The following is a 22,626-nucleotide window of genomic DNA, read 5'->3' as shown; positions in this document are numbered from 1 at the left end:
AAGGAAGAAATTCCTCCTTGTCCAGCAACAGCTCAGCCAATAAGAGATGGTCATAACTCAGCCAAGGAAAAGTCATTGCACTTTGAACTCCCAATCTCCTCCAATGGACTCTTCCTTTACAACAGTCCCTCTCAACTTCATAAAAGAACGTTTCTTTCCTTTGTTTCTCTGGACTTGACATGGTTTGCCATAGACCACATGACTTGAATTGCAATTCTTTATTGTTCCCAAATAAACCCATTCTGCGGATAAAATATCTGGCTGTTTATCTGGTTTAGGTCAACATTATTTGGTGGCTTGTACATGGATCCAGAGAAGACCCCTGAAACTGGTGGAGGCTGGTGGGCAAACAGGTGTGGGACCCACAGAGCAAGCCCATTGAGCTCACTGCTTTCTTGCTGACACTGGAGTTTGGAGGTAAGTTTTCTCCTGGGTATTGAGCTTCGCTCTCTTTACATATTGAAGCTCTCCAGGCCTTATTTGGGACCTGTCCTTTCTGTTTAAGGCTTTCCCACTTCTGTGAGTACTCATTTGGTCTTTGGTCTCATTCCTTTTGGAACTGGACTGTTCTATTGGAACTTCTCAGCCTTTGGCCTGACTTCTTCACACTAAGGCTGTTCTGTTGGAACTGTGCTGGTATGTGGCCTGCAGGTTGTTTGGGAATTTTTCTTTTGCTCTAGAGAAAAACTTCAGAGAAATGGGATCCCAGCCATCTAAATGTGTCCTTCAGAGACCTCGGCCAGTTTTATGTTTAAAAACCATGGTTCCTCTGCATGCACATTTCTAACTAAATGGACCAACTTAACCAAAAGTAATTTAAAATACCAATGGCCATTATGGGGAAACTTCTGAACTCCCCGAACTTTCTTTTCTTAAAACTGGATTGGACAGCCATGGCTCTGAAATTGCCAAAACTGAATGGAACACCTATTTTGATTGGTATTTTGAGCCTTCCGAATGTTACTGTTACTTCCTTCCCTTCCACACCATTTATACCTCTTTTATACCCTCAGTTTCCCCATTCGAATTTTCTTGCCCAGCTTCCCTTTCTTCCTAAGTTTCTCCCCACTCTCTCCTCCTCTAAACTTATTAGAACTTGCCTCTTTAAAGTTAAATCTTCTGAGGATCTAAATAAACCTCAAATTGTTATATTCCCTGGACTAAGGCAGAATTACAAGCCATAGTTAAAGAATTTCCTAAAGTAACTAAGAGAACCCCCATAGGTTTGCTGAAGAATTGGACATAGTTATTCAAACTTACCCACCTGGTTTTTCAGACCCATATCAATTATTCCACATGCTTGTTGGTGAGGGTTAAGCCAAACACTGGATGAAGCTTGTCCAGTGGGAAACTCCTGAAAGGAATTTAGAAAAACAAACCCCTGAACTTTGGGGAAGAGGCTAGATCACTCGCTGGGAAACTCCAACAAGCAATTACAGTAGCTTTTCCTAAGTCTATTGATTGGGACAAAATTCAGTCTCGCATACAAAAATCTGATGAACCTGTTCATGACTATTATAATCAACTTCAGGTTGTTTTCAAAGAAAATTCTGGTCTTCCTTCAGATGTTAAATCCTCTGGAGTAGCTTTTAACTCTGTGTTGAATAATGGCTGAACCAGGACATCTCCCCTTTTGTTAAAAGGACTGGGGTGGAATGGGACACTATGTCTGCTCCAGATTTAGTTAAGTTGGCAAGACAGCTTGCTCGCACCCTAGATGAGCCACCTATAGGAAAGACTGCAGAAGTTCTTAATCTTCAGTTCTGGCACATGAAGGTCCCTACACGAGACTGAAAGCCTCCTAGTTTCTGCGATTATTGCAGAGAGCCAGGACATTGGAAAAGAGATTGTTACAAACTTAAGCATTTCTCTCACCTTCAGCCCTCTAACCAGCCTTTCCAGTGTCCTCCTGATTCCCGATGACAGGGCTCAAAGGAGCTACAGGGACTCTTTCCAATCCTCCCTCTTAATCAGCTCGGAGAAACGACTCCCCAGCTTGGGGATGAATCTCTCTTTGTCCTTATTGACACCAGAGCCACAGTCTTGGTGCTCAGCCCCACTACTATAATGTAGCCCCTGCCTTGGAGCACTAAAACAGTTCAAATGGAGGGGGTTCCTAATAAACCTCAAAAGGTTCCTCTCTCTGAACCTATTCCCTGTTGTTTAGGTCCCATGAGGTGCCTACCCTTTTCTCCTTAGCTCCTTCAGCCCTACTCATTTATTAGGTTGAGACTTCTTAGACAAGTATCATGCTGGTATCTCTTTCTCCAAAAAGGGGGAATAATTCTAGAATTTGACAGTAACCATCAAAATAGCCAACCAAGTAAATTAAATGACCCTTAGACGTCTTTTATTTGCTCTGTCTCTGACAGTTCTAGAGCTGATTCTGGAGACACTGATCATTTGTCCCCCCTGAATCAGCTACCACCTCCTTATGGGCAAAATCTCCAGCTGATGTTGGCTGTATGTATGGCTCTAATTCACAGTATGCCTCCCATCAAGATTCACATAGATCCCTCAAAACCTCTCCCCAGAAGGTGTAAACCTCTCTCTTCAAGGTATAAAGCCCGTAATAGAAGATTACAAGGCTCAGGGCCTCATTATCCCTTGCACTAGTCCCGGTAATACTCTTATTTTACGTGTGAGAAAACCCAAGGGCCAAGGGTGGAGGTTTGTCCAGGACCTTCAAGCAATCAACAACATTGTTATTCCTCGATACCCTGTTGTTCCTAACCCACATAGGCTGCTAATATTCAACCCTGAAAGCAAATTCTTTACTGTAATTGTTTATGGTAAAGAAGATTGACCCTGAGCTAACATCTGTTACCAATCTTCCTCTTTTTGCTTGAGGGAGATTGTCACTGAGCTAATATCTGTGCCAATCGTCCTCTATTTTGTATGTGGGATGCTGCCACAGCATGGTTTGATGAGTGATGTGTAGGTCCATACCCAGGATCTGAACCTGCAAACCCTGGGCTGCCGAAGTGGAGCACGTGAATTTAACCACTATGCCACTGGGCTGGCCCTGAGAATTGCAATTCTTTGTTGTTCCCAAATAAACCCATTCTGCTGGTAAAATAACTGGGTGTTTATTTGTTTTAGGTTAACATAACTCTGTCTTCTGACTTTTTCTCTCACTCTGACAGACTTTATTTAGGCCGGGAGTCCTGGGGCTCACACTGGCCTCCTGAGAAAGCCTGGACCAGCTGAGCACAAGGTGAAGGGCACACACTCTCTTGGACGTGTTGCTTCTTTGCTGACCTGCTAGTTCTTCCCATACTCCCTTTTCTGTGCTGTTACAATAGTCAGATCTAGAGAAACCTGGGTATGGGCTTTGGGAGGAAAGGGCTGCAGAAGATCCTTTGCTCTTAGGTCCTAGGCCTGCCTTTAGCCATGTGAAAGGGGTCTTCCACAAGGGCCAGCCCAGTACTACAGTCTGTACAGGGATTTGGGCCAAAGTCTCATAACATGCATTTGGTTGGCCATGTCTTTTGTGCTTTTGTTTTTGTTTCTCTCAAGAACCTAAGGTGGGCAGAGAGCCAAGGGGAGAGAAAGGGAAAGAGAGAGGCATTTGAAATCCTGAGTCCCTGCCATCCCCCCTTCTCTGTGTAAGTCTCTGCTCACTTTTAATATGACTCCCATTATTCATATAAATCTGTCTTCAGGAAGGGCATACAATGGAGAAAAGAAAGTCTTTTCAACAAATGGTGCTGGGAAAACTGGAAAGCCACATGTAAAAGAATGAAAATTGACCATTCTTTTTCACCATTCACCAAAATAAACTCAAAATGGATTAAAGACCTAAAGGTGAGACCTGAAACCATAAGGCTTCTGGAAGAAAACGTAGGCAGTACACTCTTTGACATCAGTATTTAAAGGATCTTTTCGGACACCATGCCTTCTCAGAGAAGGGAAACAATAGAAAGAATAAACAAATGGGACTTCATCAGATTAAAGAGCTTCTTCAAGGCAAATGAAAACAGGATTGAAACAAAAAAACAACCCACTAACTGGGAAAAAATATTTGCAAGTCATATATCTGACAAAGGCTTAATATCCTCAGTATATAAAGAACTCTCGCAACTCAACCACAAAACATCAAACAACCCAATCAAAAAATGGGCTGGAGACATGAACAGACACTTCTCCAAAGAAGATATACTGATGGCCAATAGGCACATGAAAAGATGCTCATCATCGCTGATCATCAGGGAAATGCAAATCAAAACTACACTAAGATATCACCTTACACCCGTTAGAATGACAAAAATATCTAAAACTAATAGCAACAAATGTTGGAGAGGTTGCGGAGAAAAAGGAACCCTCATACACTGCTGGTGGGAATGCAAACTGGTGCAGCCACTATGAAAAACAGTATGGAGATTCCTCAAAAAACTAAAAATAGAACTACCACACAATCCAGCCATCCCACTACTCGGTATTTATCCAAAGAGCCTGAAGTCAGCAATCCCAAAAGTCCTGTGCACCCCAATGTTTACTGCAGCACTGTTTACAATAGCCAAGATGTGGAAGCAACCTAAGTGCCCATCAACAGACGAATGGATAAAGAAGATGTGGTACATATATACAATGCAATACTACTCAGCTGCAAAACAGAACAAAATCATTCCATTTGCAATAACATGGATGGACCTTGAGAGAATTATGTTAAGTGAAATAAGCCAGCGAGAGAAAGATAATCTGTGTATGACTCCACTCATATGAGGAATTTAAAACTATGGACCAAGAACAGTTTAGTGGATACCAGGGGAAAGGTGGGGTGGGGGGTGGGCACAAAGGGTGAAGTGGTGCACCTACAACATGACTGACAAACATTAATGTACAATTGAAATTTCACAAGATTGTAACCTATCAATAACTCAATAAAAAAAAATAATAATAAAAAAAGACAAGCATAAAAAAAAAAATCTGTCTTCAGGAAACTGTGGTCAGAAACTGAAACCTTGTCCATCTACATGCCAACTTACTATTCCAGTGATTTCAGTCATCTGAAAGGCAAGAAAGAATAGCAAGAGGAGCCGGCAGATCATGTGCTTACTGTGCTAGGCGCTAGACTAAATCATTCACCTACAGGCTCACTGATCCTCATCATAACCCATGTGGTGGATAACCGTTATTATTTCCATTTTATAGATGAGGAAAATGAGGCTCAGAAAGACATACCTTGTCCAAGGTCAGGAAGCGTTAGGTCTAGAAACAAATTCTAGCAGTCTGACTCCAGAGCCACGTTCTTACCGACTATGTGTGTCTCCCTCCTCTGCCCACGTGTATTGAGGAACAACCAACAGTGTGCTTATCATGGCCCAGCCTAGCTGATACACAAAAAGAGTTTGCTTATGAGGGTGGAGGGAAGTTCCTCTGCCTCCCAGAACACCACCCACACTGCATCATTGATGTCTGCGATTCCACCAGCAGACAGACTTCCTTTTGACTTAAAGGTCGGTCCAATACACTAAGTGACACAGCAAATTGCATCAGTCATTTCCTCAGCGTGAAAGAATAAATTAGATGTTTTCCTTAGTGGATTGTTTATATATTTGTGCTTCCACCAAAGAAGAGTTGCCATTTGGGTCTAATCCTTATTTGTCTTAAGAGAAGTTATCTAAATCTGAGTTTGTCAATCACTCCTAAAACGTTTATTGACTAATATAAATAGCTACCTTTTGTAACATTTACATGTCATTTTGGAAAGGGCATTGACCCATATTTATTCTTATCTGGAATATTTTGGCAAAAGAGCTAAAGAACCTGGAAGTGGTAGGATGACTCAATACCAGAGGGAATGGATGTATTTCTGTTCTCAGAGAAATAGTGCTTTGTTGGCACTAAAAATGAGTTTCAGTTCAGGATGACAAGCAGGTCAGCCAGGGGGTAAGAGTACTAAATTTCTCTGCAATAATCTAATTGGGTGCCCTTGGAAATCACTAAGTCCGTTCATGAAGGAGGAAAGACATAAGAGAAGCCGTGTATTCACTAGAATTATAATTCACTTTTAGATGATTAAAAAAAGCCTCTGGAATATATTTGAGGAAATACTTTCAGGAATAACATCCTTATGTGCCAAGCACGCGTATCTTTAGCATATAAAATAACTTCATGTTTCACACAAAATTAGCTTTTTAAAATGACTGGTTTGAACTTTTCTGAATTAGAAAGGTGAAGCTCAAATTTTCTTTACTTCTCACTCCTTTTCTTCCAGATGTTTATGAATGTTAACTAAAGCTGATTCATTCTCAGATGCTAGATTCAAGGTAATTGCGCAATAACACAAGTTATGACTATGTCAAAGGTTGAAGCAAAATAAGATCATTAAAAAAAAAAGTAATTGGTAAGGTTGTTCCCAAGTTAAATAGTAAAGGATTATGCTTTTCTTGCCCATCTCTAGATAGAGGTTAGTTTCTAATACCCATTCCCTGATGACATTTTTCAAAGAGAGCCAGGAGATCCATTGTCTCCAGTCAGTAATCCCATATATGTTTTAGCAGAGTTCATCTAAATCTGATGCCCAGAATTTGGGCTTCTTCCTTTAGGTATTTACTGAGGCTCCACTTCCATGCTACACACTGGAAAAGTGACATGGTCCCTATCTCAGGAAACTCGTGGTCTTCTGAGGGAGACAGACTCTATGCAAGTGCTGAAACAGAGGCATAGAATGATCGGCTCTTCCTGGGATGGTCAGAGAAGCTTCCTCAATAAGGTAACCTCTGAGCTGAGTCATAAAAGCTGAGTAGCACTCACATGGTAGGAAGGGAAGATGGTGCCAGGTGTCAATATGGTGAAGAGCTGTGTTTAGGGAACTGCAAAAGTATGTCTATTAATCTCACAATTATAAAACTCTAATACTCTTGATCTAGCTCTCAACAAAACAATTGTAGGAATTACTGGTTTTCTTGAGAAGTATGAAAACAGGGCCTTTGTCTTTGGACAGATCTAGTTTCAAATCCTGATTGTACCATGCACCAGCTGTAATCTTGAGGATATTACTATTTCTCTCTGAGCCTCAGTTTCCAAAGTTAACATAATACTTATAATGTGTGGTTTTTCAGGGGTTACAAGAGATAGCATATATAAGGACCTATAACAAATAGGATTGCTAGATTTGGCAAATAAAAATACAAGACACTCAGTTAAATTAGAATTTCATAAAACGACAAATAATTTTTTATACAAGCATGTCCCAAATATTGAATGAGACACACTTACACTAAAGAATTACTTGTTTATCTGAAATTCAAACTTAACTGAGCATCCTATATTATTTTATCTAATAGTAGACACTAATAAGCAAACTGTTAACTCAACAAGTTATTGGCATCATAGGTGTTTTTTATGCTAGGAAGCACCGACTTGGAGGAAACAGGAGTTTTGAAACAAAAGTATAGACTCTACACAGTATGTGGGTGTGGATGTGCCTATGTGTGTGGGGTTTGGGGGGGAATAGTGGGAAAGTGAAGGGTATTAATTAGTTAATGTTAGAAATCCAAAGGCTTCTCCACAATTGATGGACATATTCTCTTAAGAAGAATTTTATTTTCAAGTTGGTTAACAACAACAAATCAACAAGTTTATGAGAACCATTTGTTTAAAGGCCATAACAACAGGATCTGAATTTTGGCACTTTACAACTTGAACTTTTCAACAGACTAGAATGGTATAGTTGTTGGCCTTTTGTCAAGGCATAAGGATAGCTTTTGTGTCCTTAATGTGTCAGAATCTACATTTGTTCTCTTCTCTCTCTTAATAGGACAGCCAGGTCTGAGTCCTGGGCTAGTGGGTGGATGGTGCACCTTGGACCAACCCAAAGGCCACTGAGTCTAGCGCTTTACAGAACACTTAGTTTATGCCAAGAACTTTGGGGAGGGATTCAAAAAAGGATAAGATAGGTCCCCTGCCCTCCAAAAGTTTATAATCCTATTGAGTCTAGAAAAGAAAAGATAGATAATTGTGAAATTGAGTTGCTTCCTCTAACGTATGTTCCGTGAAGGCCAAGTCAGTAATATCAATGTATCCCCAGAACCCACGACAATATCTGGCACACGGTAGAGGCCCAGTTAATATTTGGTGAAAAAATGAATTGGTGTGGGCTGGGTTCACTAAGGAAAGTTTAATGGGGTAGCTTACTCCGAAAGAGCCTTAAAGGAAGAAGATCTGACTGAGCAGAAAATTGTCTTCATCATCATCATTTGTTGTTTTTAGCGCCGTTGAGTGGATTCTGACTCCTAGCAGCCCTGTGTACAGCAGAGCAGAGCCCTACCTGGGCTTTTTACACCATCCTTTCATCTTCAGGTGCTGTATCAGACAATGCTCTGCTGCTATTCATTGGGTTTTCGTGGCCGATTTTTTCGGAAATGGGTGGCCAGGTCTTTCTCTGTACACCATCACCATAGCAGCTGCCATTTACTATGAACCAGGCACTGAGCAAAGTACTTTATGTAAACTCTGCTTGTATGTTTCCAATAGCCCCTAAAAGTTTAGATCCACCTGGCCCAAAAGCCCATTTTTCTTCTGCAAATCAGTTTGAATATTACCTCCTCAGGGAGACCTTCCCTAACCGTCCTATCAAAAAGCATTCCTTCCTTTCACTCTCTATCCCAGTCCCCTGTTCTTTCATAGTACTTATGACAACTTAGTGTGAATTTGTTCAATATTTTTTGTCTGTCTCTCTACAGTCCGTGAGGACAGGGTCTGTGTCTGTTTCTTCACTGCTGTGTTCCCGGTACCCACCAGCCAACTCCTTCCCTGGAACTTAGTAGACACCCAATAAATACCTATTGAAGAAGTACATTTGTCTGCACAGAATCATCTCCTCAGTTTAAAGAAAAAAAAACCCTAAAAAACGTAGCTGACAAGGACTCACCCCAGAGTGTCCAGGTCCAAATATCCGGTATTGGGCCCAGGCATCTTTTTTTCTTTAAAAAAATTCTGTATGTAAATCTGATGCACAGCTGAAGATGAGAACTTCAGTGAAGGCATGCCACTGTAAGGAAACTATATGGATCCATGTTAAAATCTGATGGAGAAAATTTCCTCCATGCAATCTTTCAAATAAAGCTTCACAGAAATTTCTATACTTTAAGAAACACATTAGCCATGACCTTTGCCTCAATACAAACTTGTTTCGTACCTAATCATACTCATCCTGTTCTCCCCAACTTTAAAAGTGAGAAAATACCAGCATAAGCAACAAATATATTTGAATTAAAATTTATTTTCCATGACCCTTAAAGATGAGATGCTCAACCTCATACAAAATAAGAGACATGGAAATTATAACTATGCTGATATCACGTCTCATCTATCAGATGGCAAAAATGCAAAAGTGTGACCACATATTTTATTGGCAAGGCTACAGGGAGACAGCCACTCTGCTATATCGTTGGTGGAATGCAAAATAACCCAGTGGAGGGAAGTTTGTCAATATCTGCAATATTACATATGCGTAGAGCCTTTGTCCCAGTAATGCCACCTTTAGGAATCTATCCCAAAGGTACACTGGCAAAATATAGTGACATACACTTAGGATTTTCATTGCAACATTATTTATAATAGCGAAAGAGAAGAAGTAACACGAACGTCTATCAGTAAGGGATTGGTTGGATAAACTATGGTACATACATATGACAGTCTATGCAGCCATAAAAATAAAAAAAACAAAAGCAAGGGGAAGCCATTTATGTCCTGGTATGGAGTAATCTCCAGGGTATTTTTTTAAGTGAAAAAAAGCACAGTGCAGTATAGTTTTTATAGAAATACTTTTTGTGTAAAAAGGGAGGGAAATATGAATATCTGTAAGCATTTGTTTATGTTTTTAAAAATAATGGAAGGACAAACCAAAACTGATAAAAATAACTAACTAGGAGGAAGGGAAACTAGACTTCTCTAAATGTACCTCATTTGAAATTTTATTTGTGACAAGGTAAATGTTATAATTAAAAAATAAAATTAGGTCAGAAATAAAAATACCAGATCTCTAAAATTCAAAAACAAACACAAACAAAACAAAACCTAAGTGGGTATCAAGGTAGTGACATATCTACACTGAGAAGAATTATTTCACGTTAACTTAAAACACAATATTTTAGGAAATATTCTAAGGGCAAAAAGACCTTTAAAGAAACAAATTCAGTAGTCATATTGTTAGCACTTATATGGGTTTTTAAGTTTTTGATACTAATTATTTATTTATTTATATGATTTATCGTGTTGTTAGGAATTGTATTTTTCAGCCTAAGAGAGCTACAAATGTAAAATCAAAGATATTAAGTAAAATCTTTGCAATCTTAAATTTAAATTATCAATATGAACTCATGATCTACTTTCTCTCTCTAAAAAACACATATTTAATAGCTCTGTCCACTGAGGCCAAAGAACAATGACAACCCAGTAGCAAAGACCAGATCATGGCTCCAAATACCATCCTCCACTAGTAGGAACCAGGGTGCCTTGGGGAAGTGGCTGATTCCTGGTCTGGGGCGGGAATGTACGCACAAGATGAAGCATATCTTTTGCACCCAAAGCAAGGAAGTGCTGAAGGAGTGATGGGATCATGTCAAAAAGACTGGAGCCAACCTGCAGGGGATTCTAACTGGCCAGAGATGAGACAATTTGAGCATCAAAAAGAATAACTGCAATTGATTGAAACACATTGATTATAGAAAAGTCTGAATTCATAATGATACTTAAAAAAAAAATCCAAAAAATGAAACAAACCATGCACCATTGAAAGTAGCTAGCACACTAACACCGTACTTTGAAAATGGTCATTAAAAGGAAAGAATTAAAAATTGTCTTTGCCTTGTACAAACTGGAGTCTTATTTGCAGAGTTGCCACACAGCCTGGAACTGCCCATTTTTGGAATTCTTTTACATGCAAGAGAAACCCTTGTGTGTTTAACCCCCTTTGTTGGGGTTTCTGTTCTTTACAACCAAACTTAGTTGTAATTGATGCAGCATTTATAAATGAAACCCTACATTTTCTTGACTGATGAGGTTGCTTTCTTCCCAAATAGCTACAACTCCTTCAATCTTTGCTCACTGTACAGTTTTGTCTGTTAACCTCTTCATTGAAATAATAATAATAATTAATAACCTCTTCATTGAAATATAATTAAAATCAGGGATTCATAATTTCAGCTCAGAAGAGGAACTGGACAGACTCTTGGTTCACAATGATAAGACAAATACGATGTCCCTGGCAGCCTTTCCAGGCTGAAGGTGTCCAGGGGAGAAATAAAAAATATTTTAAAGAGGAGGAGGAGGAGGAGAAGAGAAAGATGATAGTGGGAATTTTGTGATGTATTGAGTTTTGTGCAAAAGCAGATGAAAAATCAGACCCTAGTAGCCATGCTCTGAAAGGACCTGGACAACTGCAGATTCCGCGAATATTTAATCAAGGGTGCTCTGGGCCAAGCTTTGGGCTAGAGGATTTCACAGACATTATCTGATTTAATCATTACTGATTTAATCTCACGTCTCTGTTTTAGCCATTTGTTTCCCCTTCCTTCATCAAACTTTTATCAATTATAAATGAGTGTTGACATTTTACCTTTATTATCACCACTCTTCTCTGGAGATGCTAATGAAAAGTTAAAGTAGCCAGAAGCAAAACCAGAGAAGCCTGTTGTGGTAGTCAGAATAACGGAACTCCAAAGATGGCTTTGTTCAAATCCCTGAACCCTGTTAGATTACAGGGCAAAGGGGAAATAAGGTAGCAGATAGAATTAAGGTTGCTAATCAACTGACTTTAAGAGAGGTAGATTATCCTGGATTATCCAGGTGGGCCCAATATATTCACAAGAGTCTTTAAATGTGGAAGAGGCAGACAAGAAAGTCAGAGCGATAAAAGATGATAAGAACTTGGCCAGCTGTTGCTAGCTTTGAAGACGGAAGTCAGGCCATATTCTAAGGAATGTGGGTGACCTCTAGAAGCTCGAAAGACCAGGAAAACAGATTCTCCCCTATAGCCCCCAGAGGGGAGTGCAACCCTGGTGACACCTTGATTTAGCCCAGTGAGACCCATTTCAGACTTCCGCCCTCTAGAACTGTAAGATAATAAATTTTAGTTGTTTTAAGCCAGCAAATTTGTGCTAATTGGTTATGGCAGCAATAGCAAACCAATACACCTGTTTATGGTCACAGACCAAAAAAAATGACTCTACATAGATGATCCAGCAGATTGGGGACCTCAAAGGTTTGATGACAGTGGAATTCAGAGCAGTCAATCTGACAGTGGCTTGGGTTGTTCCTGAACCCAAAATGTTGTGAAGATGTCGTGGTGTACTGCTAGCTGACAGTAGCATTGGTGGGATGCCATTCTTTGCAGGGGCCCAGGGAAGAGGTGAACAGATCAAACGAGTCTATGAAGTTATTAGGGATATAGGGTGTAACTTGAGTCCTAGAACCAGGACCTGCTTTGACAAGGAATTCCTGTAACGGCTCAAAAACTTTGACACCTTTGTTCTTCTTTCTACAGCCCTCCTTCCTGTCTTAGACCTTAATCTCTACACGAGAGATAAAGAGAGACAGGATACATTTTATTCTATGCCTGTGTTTGTTGCCTTATCCATATTTCACTTTTTATTTCATAAGCTCTACATCTTTCTAAGTCTTATTGAGAGTGCAAACCTGGAGTAAAATTAATTAGGTTTCCTGTAGAAGTATTTTCCAAACATGTGCTCTTCTCAAGTACCAGATTGTCTATTGTTGTTATATAATATTTTTTAGGCTTCTGCCAGCACTTTTTTTTTTTTTGGATGAGGAAGATTGGCCCTGGGCTAACACCTGTTGCAAATATTCCTCTTTTTGCTTGAAGAAGATTGTCCTAGAGCTAACATCCGTGCCAATCTTCCTCTATTCTGTACGTGGGATGCCACCACAGCATTGCTTAATGAGCCGTGCGTAGGTCCACACCCGGGATCCAAACTCACAAGCCCCAGGCCACCAAAGCAGAGTGTTTGGACTTAACCACTACTCTACTGGGCCAGCCCCCAACCCAACCACTTTTTAAATATTGCATCTTCTTGGAAAAGGAGAGCTGTATTCGGCTCTGGAGAATGCCTGTGATCATGGGGAAATGGTCAGTGTTAGAATCCTTCATCTGCATCTTCAACTGGAGGACTGGATATGTAAACCACTTTGCCCATCTTTCTGTTAGCTTGCTGCTTTATTTTTATTCTGAATCTATTCCCTCTAAGGGATAGATCCCCTGGCTCTTACAAGGTAGGGCTTCTGATCTTCAAAAATTTCTCCTAGCCCTCTCTGCTCCCAGGGGAGAATATTCTCTAGCAGTCTATAGTTCTGTCCATCTTCAGCTCTCCCACCTTTCCCCACTTAGTGCCCCTCTGTTATGTCTGTGGGCTTTTCCTTCAAGGCTTTGGTACATAGACATTCTTCCTGACATCTGGTAGACGGCTGAGCAGCATTTCTAGTTTCTAATGCCACTGTCACTTTTTCATCTCCTTTCTTTGGGTTCATGAGAATTTTTTTTGGTGAGGAAGATCAGCCCTGAGCTAACATTGGTGTTAATCTTCCTCTGTTTTGTGTGTGGGTCGCCACCACAGCATGACTTATGAGTGGTGTAGGTCTGCACCTGAGATCCGAACCTGTGAACCTGGGCTGCCGAAGCGGATCATTCTGAACTTAACCACCAGGCCATGGGGCCAGCCCTGAGGATATTAATACAAAGTAGGAGAAGCATAATCAGTGCTGCTTGGTTTCTGCCCTCTAGAAGCTCTGATGGAGAATCAACGGAGACTTTTCCACTGAGTTTTAAGAAACCTTCCCCACTTCCTAATTTGCCTTTACCCTGCAATATGAACTCTGTGCTACAGCCATCCTGGTTTCTTCCCCTCCTCTCTGAAATACCACTCTCATCCCATAGCCACCCTCTTTAGAGTAGTTTCACAAGTTTGGCTCCTGCAAAGCTGACTCCAAGATGGAGATTAGGGTGCAGGGGGTTACTAGGAAGAGCTTGAGGTCAACCTGTGGAAGGATGCAGGGAAGCAGTAGTAGGCAGAAGTTGAACTGAGACGCAGTCCCAGTGACGCCTCTGGCAACCCCATGAGGGGCTCTGGGGCTAGGCAGGCCCCTTTAGACATCCCACCTTAGGGCAAGGGGGGCAGGATCTTATATCCTCAAATGATCATCCTTTGAATGTGGGCTGCCCTCAGAGGAGGCATGACCTTGAGAGAGGGAGTTTAAATAGAGTTAACGGCTGAAGACCAGCTTCCAGCAGCACTCCCAGCATTTGAGGGAATAAATTCCTCATGCCTGAAGGGGAGTCTGTGTGACGTCCACAGTGGCTACCTTGGGCAGTCCTTGAATAAGACAGCCCAATACTTTGGCCCCTCAAGTCTTAAGGAACTGAGTTGAAGTAACACAGTGTGCTGTCTTTCATCGGGTCCATTAAGGTACAAGGACAAGATTGTAAATTTCTTGCAATTAATTAGAGTAAGATAAGAACCGGATAACTACGTAAGGTGACAGATGTTAACTGGACTTTACTGTGCTGATTGTTTTGCAATATATACAAATATGGAAACGTTATGTTGTACACCTGAATCTAATATAATGTTGTCTGTCAATTCTACTGCAATAAAAAAATAAATTTAAAAGAAGTTTTTAGCTTGAAGTACTTTAAACAATTCTGGTTCTAATCTAAGTCCATCTGGTTCTTGGAACCACTTACTACTGGAAGATTATATTTATCTAATGCTGTTCTGTAGTTATAAATAAATATAGTTAATAATACTGTATTGCATATTTGATCAAATACAGTATTATTAATACAGTATTATTTGCTAAGAGAGTGAACTTTAAAGTTGTCATCACCGAAAAATATTTTCTTTATATTGTTATAACTATGTATATTTATTTTATTAACTAAAAAACATTTTTTTTTTTAAAGTAAGCATCTTCAATCGGTTCTTCTTCTTCTCCCCAAAGCCCCCTGGTACATAGTTGTATATTCTAGTTGTAGGTCCTACTAGTTGTGGCATGTGGGACACCACCTCAGCACGGCCTGATGAGCAGTGCCATGTCCGCACCCAGGATCTGAATCTGCAAAACCCTAGGCCACCAAAGCAGAGTGGGAACTTAACCACTCGGCCATGGGGCCGGCCCCTAAGAAACACTGTTCATGACAACTGGTGAGGATACTACAGAACACCATTAGATAAACATAATCTTCCAGCAGTAAGTGGTTAAAAAGGAGTTGCCTACTTTGAGAAAAGGTGACAAGGAGAATGAATACAGGGCCTCCTGCAGCTGCAAAGAGAGTTTATGTTGTCTCTATACTCTCCTTGCGTGTTATACAAGAGTCTAGAAGTAAAATGATCACAAACTTTAAGCACCTGTGGAAGAGATTTTGTTTCATTCAACTGTGAAGTGAATACCCCATTTAAGTCCTGTCACCTTATAGGTCAGCAAGGCCACATGGATGGAAACTATGAGTTGGCATATGCTTCTTCAGAGACAATTAATGACTAGTGATTGAAATAATTCAAATCAGGGTTACAAAGTCACATGCCTGCAAAGGAACGGGAGCCAAATGGCAGTGCCTGTGAACTGAAGCATGAACACTCTGATTAAGGTAGTAATCGCTGGGGCTGGCCTAGTGGCACAGTGGTTAAGTTCGCATGTTCAGCTTCGGTGGCCCAGGGTTCGCCGGTTTGGATCCCGGGTGCGGACCTACGAACTGCTTGTCAGACCATATGGCAGGTGTCCCATATATAAAGTAGAGGAAGATGGGCATGGATGTTAGCTCAGGGCCAATCTTCCTCAGCGAAAAGAGGAGGATTGGAAGCAGATGTTAGCTCACGGCTAATCTTCCTCAAAATAAAATAAAACAAAATAAGGTAGTAATCCTTCCTCAGCATCAGCTCCTCACTGTCTCTGTGAGGGAACTTGGGCCCAATGCCACCAAATAGTTTCATTTTTCAAGACAAGCTAGAAATCCATATTTCTATTTGAAATTTCCAGGTTTTTTAGTATGGGAAAATCAAACTTTAAAAAAAACACTGTGTAAGCCAAAAAATGAATATTAAAAGGTGAAATCAGGTCTATGGGCTGCCAGATTGTGACCTCTGCGTTAAGTCTTTCATCAGAATCCTTTTTGGTGAGGTTAATGAGAGTTACTCTATAAACAGAATGATGCTGTAGATTATTGCAATAGCGTTTCCTTCAAAAACTTCATTATAACTTTAAATTGGCCCCAGGGTATTATTGTTTAAATAGACAGCCAACACCAAGAATATTACTAATATGCATTATTAAGATCATAACTAAATATTCCTTTATATTTGGCAATAGTCCAGGTCAGTAAAAAACTTTAAGGCTTTTGACCAAATATCATTATAAAACTTTTGGAGACCAGAAATCTAATGCCATTTGCTCTTCAAACTCAGTAGTGATGTGGACACATACTAGTTCATATTACTAGTATCTACTCTTTCTACTGGGAATGACACATCCTTGTTCTTAGGAATTACTCTCCTCTTCCCCATTCCAATCCTGTGGTTCCATTGGGAGCTGCTATGTTGTTTGTTTTGTCAGGAACATTGTCCCTAAGCTAACATCTGTGCCAATCTTCCTCTATTTTATGTGGGATGCTGCCACAGCATGGCTTGACAAGTGGTGCTTCGTCAGCACCAGGATCCAAACCTGTGAACCCCAGGCTGCTGAGGTGGAGCATGCGAACTTAACCACTATGCCCAGAGGTCGGCCCCTGCCGTGTTTTTATCTTACCTTGATTTCCTGCTCACTATTGATCAGTCTTTCCTGAGTGCCTGACTCAAGGCAGATAAATAAGAACTCCCAAGAAAGGGAATCGGGCCCTCCCTGGTGGCAGGAGCTGGCAGCAGCCCTGTGGAAGAAGTTGGTCTGCAGTGAGAAGGAAGGAAGCTTAGCTCACCTGCAGAGAGAAGCAGAGCGAGTGATGGAAAGTGAGAGAAGAAGTCTTGGCTACATTTGTGACCCTGCCTCTAGTTGTTTCTGAGCCTCACTGCATCCCTATACTACCTTCAGTCTGATTGTTCATGAAAAGATGCTCAAAAGTCATTAGGTTTGCAAATCAAAACCACAGTGAAATACCCCTTCACAAACACTAAGATGATCATAATCCAAAAGACAGACAATAGCAAGTGCCTGTGAGGGTGTGCAGAAATCAGAACCCTCATGACTGGTGGGATTGTAAAATGGTGGCAGCCACTTCGGAAAACAGTTTGGAAGTTACTCAAAAAGTTAAGCATAGAGTTACCGTGTGCCCCAGGATTCCACTCCTAGGTGCATACCCAAGAAAACTGGAAACATGTTCACACAAAACTTGTACATGAATGTTGACAGTGGCATTATTCATAATAGCTGCAAAATGGAAACAACCCAAATATCTATCAACTGGCGAAGGGACAGATGAAATGTGGTAAATTCAAACACAAGTTCAGACATCAATTTTTCAGCCTTAAAAGAAACGAAGTACTTAAACATGCTCCAATGTTTATTAACCTTGAAATCATTATGCTGAGTGAAAGGAGTCAATCACAAAAGACCACATGTTGTGTGACTGCATTTGTGTGAAATGTCCAGAATAGACAAAGATCCAGGAAGACTAGTGGTTGCCAGAGGCTGGAAGGAGGGGAGAAAACAGAGTGAATGTTAATGGATATGGAGTTTCTTTTTGGGTGGAAAATATTCCAAAGTTGTATGGTGCCGATGGCTCCGTTACTCTATGAATATACTGAAAACCACTGAATTGTAAACTTTAAAAGGGTGAATTTTATATTATGCAAATTATATCTTAATAAAGCTGTTAGAAAAAGCAATTAGGTGTACTTGCTTCACAATAATTTTGTCTCTGTTTTTCAGATAATATCAGTATTTCATTCCATCATCCTATTTCATCAGAAACCTAATAACTAGCAAAATGAGCAAATTAATATAATTAATATAATAACCATCAGCAGCTACGACAGCTAATTATCACATAGAATGGAGAATATGGTAGATAAAGGCTGGGAATATAAAGGGGGACTTAAAATGAAACAAAAAAGATTTAGGGGCAGGCCCGGTGGCGCAGCGGTTAAGTTGGCACATTCTGCTTCTCAGCGGCCTGGGGTTCGCCGGTTCAGATCCGGGGTGTGGACATGGCACTGCTTGGTAAAAGCCATGCTGTGGTAGGCAACCCACATATAAAGTAGAGGAAGATGGGCACGGATGTTAGCTCAGGGGGCGAGGCTTCCTCACCAAAAAAGAGGAGGACTGGTAGTAGTTAGCTCAGGGCTAATCTTCCTCAAAAAAAAAAAAAAAAAGATTTAAAAGTGGGGGAGTTTAAACAAAGTCCCTGCCCCACGTGTGGTCTGCTTCAGGAAGGAGGCTCTGTGTCAGGGCCCCCTTGTCGGGCTATGCAGGTGGTTCACTGCGCAAGGGGATGCAGTCAACAGGGTGAATAAGGGCAGAGATTAGGCTGTTCTCTGCCCGCAGAGCCATGGGCACTGGTGCACCTCAGCGTACATCTGTCCAGAGAGGGCAGCTTTTCTGATCTGCACAGAGGTGCCCTCTGCAAGAAGCTGGAATGCACAAGGGCTCGTTTAGGGAAAAGCATGTGGTCCGGTCCTTCCACTTAGCAAATGTATACTGAGCAACCTTTGGGGACCTGGCCTGAGCGAAGCACTGGGACTAACATCATGAAGACACAGCCTCTGGCCAAAAGGGCCAAAAATCTAACAGGAGAGGGAAACCAACAGTCACACCACAGTGAGATAAATGCTGGGGGTGGAATGTTTAAAAGCCTCTAGTTCTCTCCAAACAGAAAGAGTGACTCACGCAGGGGTATTTTTCCTTCTCCGTATGATGAGGAGATAATCCTGGCTGGTAAGGGCAGCAGGGAAAAGTTTTACTGGAAGTGTTTTCCAGTGTAAATAAAACAGATTAGGAAATTCTCCACTTGGAAATCTTACGGATGTTAGACCTGGAAAATAGACTCTTTGAGGCTGATTTATTTTATGTCTATTTAATTGTCCCCAAGCCATTGTCTCAGCTCAAACTGGATATGAAAACACTGTATAAATGGCATATCCCATGTTTGATTTTTGCTTTAATTTTGCATCCTTAGAGTGAAATGTCAGAGAATTTCATCTCGTTATTCCAGTGAAAGACAACAGGGGACAGCTGATTTCGCACTCACAGGTACAGAGCAGCTACATGGGACTCATTCATTCTTGGACACTCATTAGTGACCTAGTGAGGAGGAGAAATTAGTGAAACTTCAGTACAATTTCAAGGTGGAGACGTGTGGAGAGGTGGCTGCTCAGAGGCCATTAATTGTGGGTCTTCCTCTTCAAATATGAAGCAGCGAGTGCATTACCGGCTTGGATCTATACTAACTTTTTCTGGAAAAAGTGCTTTGTAACATTTGATAGTAGTAATTTAATGGCTTCAGGATTCGAATCAACCAAATATTTACTGGGACCCAGTTCAAAATCACGAATGCCACCCACGCTAAAAATGATCAGGCAACGTATACTTGAGGAGGCCAAAAGGTTAGTTTTCCAAACCAATTTCATCCAGCTCTAGGTTTTACCTTACGTCTCAAAGTTTTTTCTACAGATGACCAAGAAGCTTTCAGTCCAGCTTGAAGTACCTGCTTCATATTATTATGAGGGTGAGAATATCACGGGAGAGAGAAGGGAACTAATCCGAAGGAACACGTGGCGTTGTCAAGTACGTTGTTTGTAGAAGGCTGGAGGCCCTAGTGTTACTTGGTTCTCTTCTCATGGGAAATGGGAGAGGCTGAAACGGAAGGGCCTGAAATTGCCAGGACCACAAGAAGGGAAGGAGTCAGCCCTCTTGTTTCCCACAGAGATTTTTAACCAATGAAACCAGACTATCTTCTCCAATAGACTCAAGGCTGTTTTGCTAAAGGTAGGCTATTAATCTAGTCTTTGTTTTATAAGAATATAGTCTCGGGGTTTTTTTTAAACTATTTTTTTATTGTGGTAAAGAAAAATATATATACATACACCTATATATATATATATATATATATATATATTTATATGTACCATAAAATTTGCCATTATAATCATTTTTAAGTGTACAGTTCAGTGGCATTAATTACATTCACTATATTGTGCAGCTGTCACCACTATTTGCAAGATTTTTTATCAACCCAAAGAGAAACTCTGCACCCATTAAGCAATAATTCCTCATTCACTCCTTCCCCCAGCACCTGGTAACCTCTAATCTACTTTCTATCTCTATGAATTTGCCTATTCTGGATATTTCATATAAGTGGTATTACACAATATTTTCCCTTTTATGTCTGGCTTATTTCACTTAGCATAATGTTTTCAAGGTTCATTCATGTTGTAGTGTGTATGAGAACTTCCTTCCTTTTTATGGCTAAATAATATTCCATTGTATGTATATACTGCATTTTGTTTATCTGTTCATCTGTTGATGGACACTTGGGTTGTTTCCAACTTTTGACTATTGTGAATAGGGCTGCTGTGAACATTGGCATACAACTATCTGTTTTAGTACCTGTTTTCAATTCTTTGGGGTGTATACCTAGGAGTGGAATTAATAGATCGTATGGTAATTCTATGTTTAACTTTTTCAGGAACCACCAAACTGTTTTTCTACAATGGCTGAACCATTTTGTATTCCCACCAGCAATGTACAAAAGTTCCAATTTCTCCATACCCTTACCAAAACTTATTTTTTGTTTGGATTATATCCCATTTGTTGTGAAACATTTTCTCATTGTGGTTTTGATTTGCATTGGAGCAAAAAGAAACACAAGGAGAATAAATCAGAAACTAATGAGATTGCTTAATTACGGGAAATATGTGGGAATGGGGTAGAAAAGATGGGGAGATGAGTATTTTATTTATATAGTTTCGACTATGTTATCTTTTACCTACTAAAAAATAAACAGAAGAGGGTGAAGAATAAAGCAAAGTAGAATAAAAGAAATGAACCTACTTATATTTCAAATTACTACCATAATTAGATTAATGACTAATGATGGTGATCATCTTTTCTTGTGCTTATTGGTCATTTGTTTATCTTCTTTGGAGAAATGTCCATTTAAGTCCTTTGCCCTTTTTTTTTTTTTTTCTGATAAAGAGTTGCCCTGAGCTAACATCTGTGCCAATCTTCCTCTATTATGTATGTGGGTTGCTACCACAGCATGACTAACAAGTAGTGTAGGTCTGCGCCCAGGATCCAAACCCATGAACCCGGGCCACTGAATTGGAGCATGCAGAACTTTAACCACTCGGCCTTGCGGCCAGCCCCTCTTTGCCCATTTTTTAATTGGGTTGTTTGTCTTTCATTGAGTTGTAGGACACTTTATATATTCTGGATATTATATCCTTATCAGATATATGATTTCCAAATATTTTCTTCCATCCTGTGGCTTGTCTTTTCACTCTCCTGATAGTGTAGTCTGTTTTTAAAGCAGTATCTCCAATTCTTACGTGGAAGGAGAAAGTCCTATATGGGAGCAAAGAAAAAGGCAAGAAAGAGATCATGGGAATAAGGCAGAAAAACAAAATGGAAGGTAAAATAAGTGCATACATACATACATAAAAAAAATCACCTTTCCTAGAGCCACAGTGTAGGAGGGTTTGAAACAGTCTCTATTTCATTTTATCTGGTTTGCTGAAAATGAATGATAGCAGAGGCCTAGAGCACAGATGTTGAGAGTCATACAGACCTATGCTCAAATACCAGTTCAGCCGCTTACTGGCTGTCGACCTGGAATGAAGTGTTTAGTCTGTCTGAGCTTCAATTTCTTTAACTTGTGATGATTAAATGAGACAATGTAGAGAAAGCATTTAGTGTACCTGGCTTACAGTAAGGACTCAATAAAGAGTAGCTGTGAATACCGTTATTGTGCTACGTAAATGCCCGGCGCTGAGTCTTTCTGGCACCCTCTTAGCTCTCTTCCATTATTGGTTCCATGTAACCTAGAAGTCTACAGTTCACCTGCCTGCAGGGCAGCTCCCTTCAACCTTCCCTTCCCTGTTGGTGGTTTCCCTCACTCACCTGGTCAGGTTGGAACTTCAGTCCTGACCTTTAAAGCACCCACATGTATTTTCATATCCCAGCGCCCCTCTATGTCCTGGTCATTATTTTCAGGGGGACATGGGGTTTTGTGGAAGAATCTGTTGGCTGGCTTTTTTCTGTTACCTTTTCCCAGATTTCCTGAAGAACTGAAAAGAGTGGATGTCCTGTGTACTTTGCTCTGTTACCATTAGGATTCATCTCTTAATGAAAATGAAGGCATTGCGCCTCAAAGGGCTAGGCGGTGTTTATGGAATTCAGATATGAATGAGAAGCAAATATGCAAAAATTAAAATACAAGGCAGAAAATAATTAATACTATGAAAATTACACAAGCAAAATGCTACAAGTTTGTAGAAGGAAACATTTACGTATGGTTAAGGCATTCAAAAAAGGCCTCAGGAAAAGGGAGCAGCTGAAAGAGTAAGATGGATACGTTTTTGACAGACGATGAGAGGATACAGGATTAGTGCTCCAAGGACAGGGGAGAGTATTAGTAACGACATAAAGATAGAGTGTTATACACAAGTTTTCTTATTT

The 22,626-nt window shown here is 40.4% G+C and overlaps 1 long non-coding RNA gene across 1 annotated transcript; it reads left to right on the top strand.

Moving 5' to 3' along the window:
- Nucleotides 1–278: 278 nt before the first annotated feature.
- LOC138915949 (uncharacterized) lies at nt 279–3,785 on the top strand. Its single transcript, XR_011422498.1, has 3 exons — nt 279–417; nt 3,147–3,217; nt 3,666–3,785. It is a non-coding gene; the product is annotated as an uncharacterized lncRNA (long non-coding RNA).
- Nucleotides 3,786–22,626: the final 18,841 nt, after the last annotated feature.

The sequence above is a fragment of the Equus caballus genome, chromosome 1 (assembly GCF_041296265.1).
Source record: "Equus caballus isolate H_3958 breed thoroughbred chromosome 1, TB-T2T, whole genome shotgun sequence".
In the NCBI taxonomy this organism is placed as follows: Eukaryota; Metazoa; Chordata; class Mammalia; order Perissodactyla; family Equidae; genus Equus; species Equus caballus.
The sequence above is the reverse complement of the archived record's forward strand: the minus strand, read 5'-3'. Positions and strand labels throughout refer to the sequence as shown.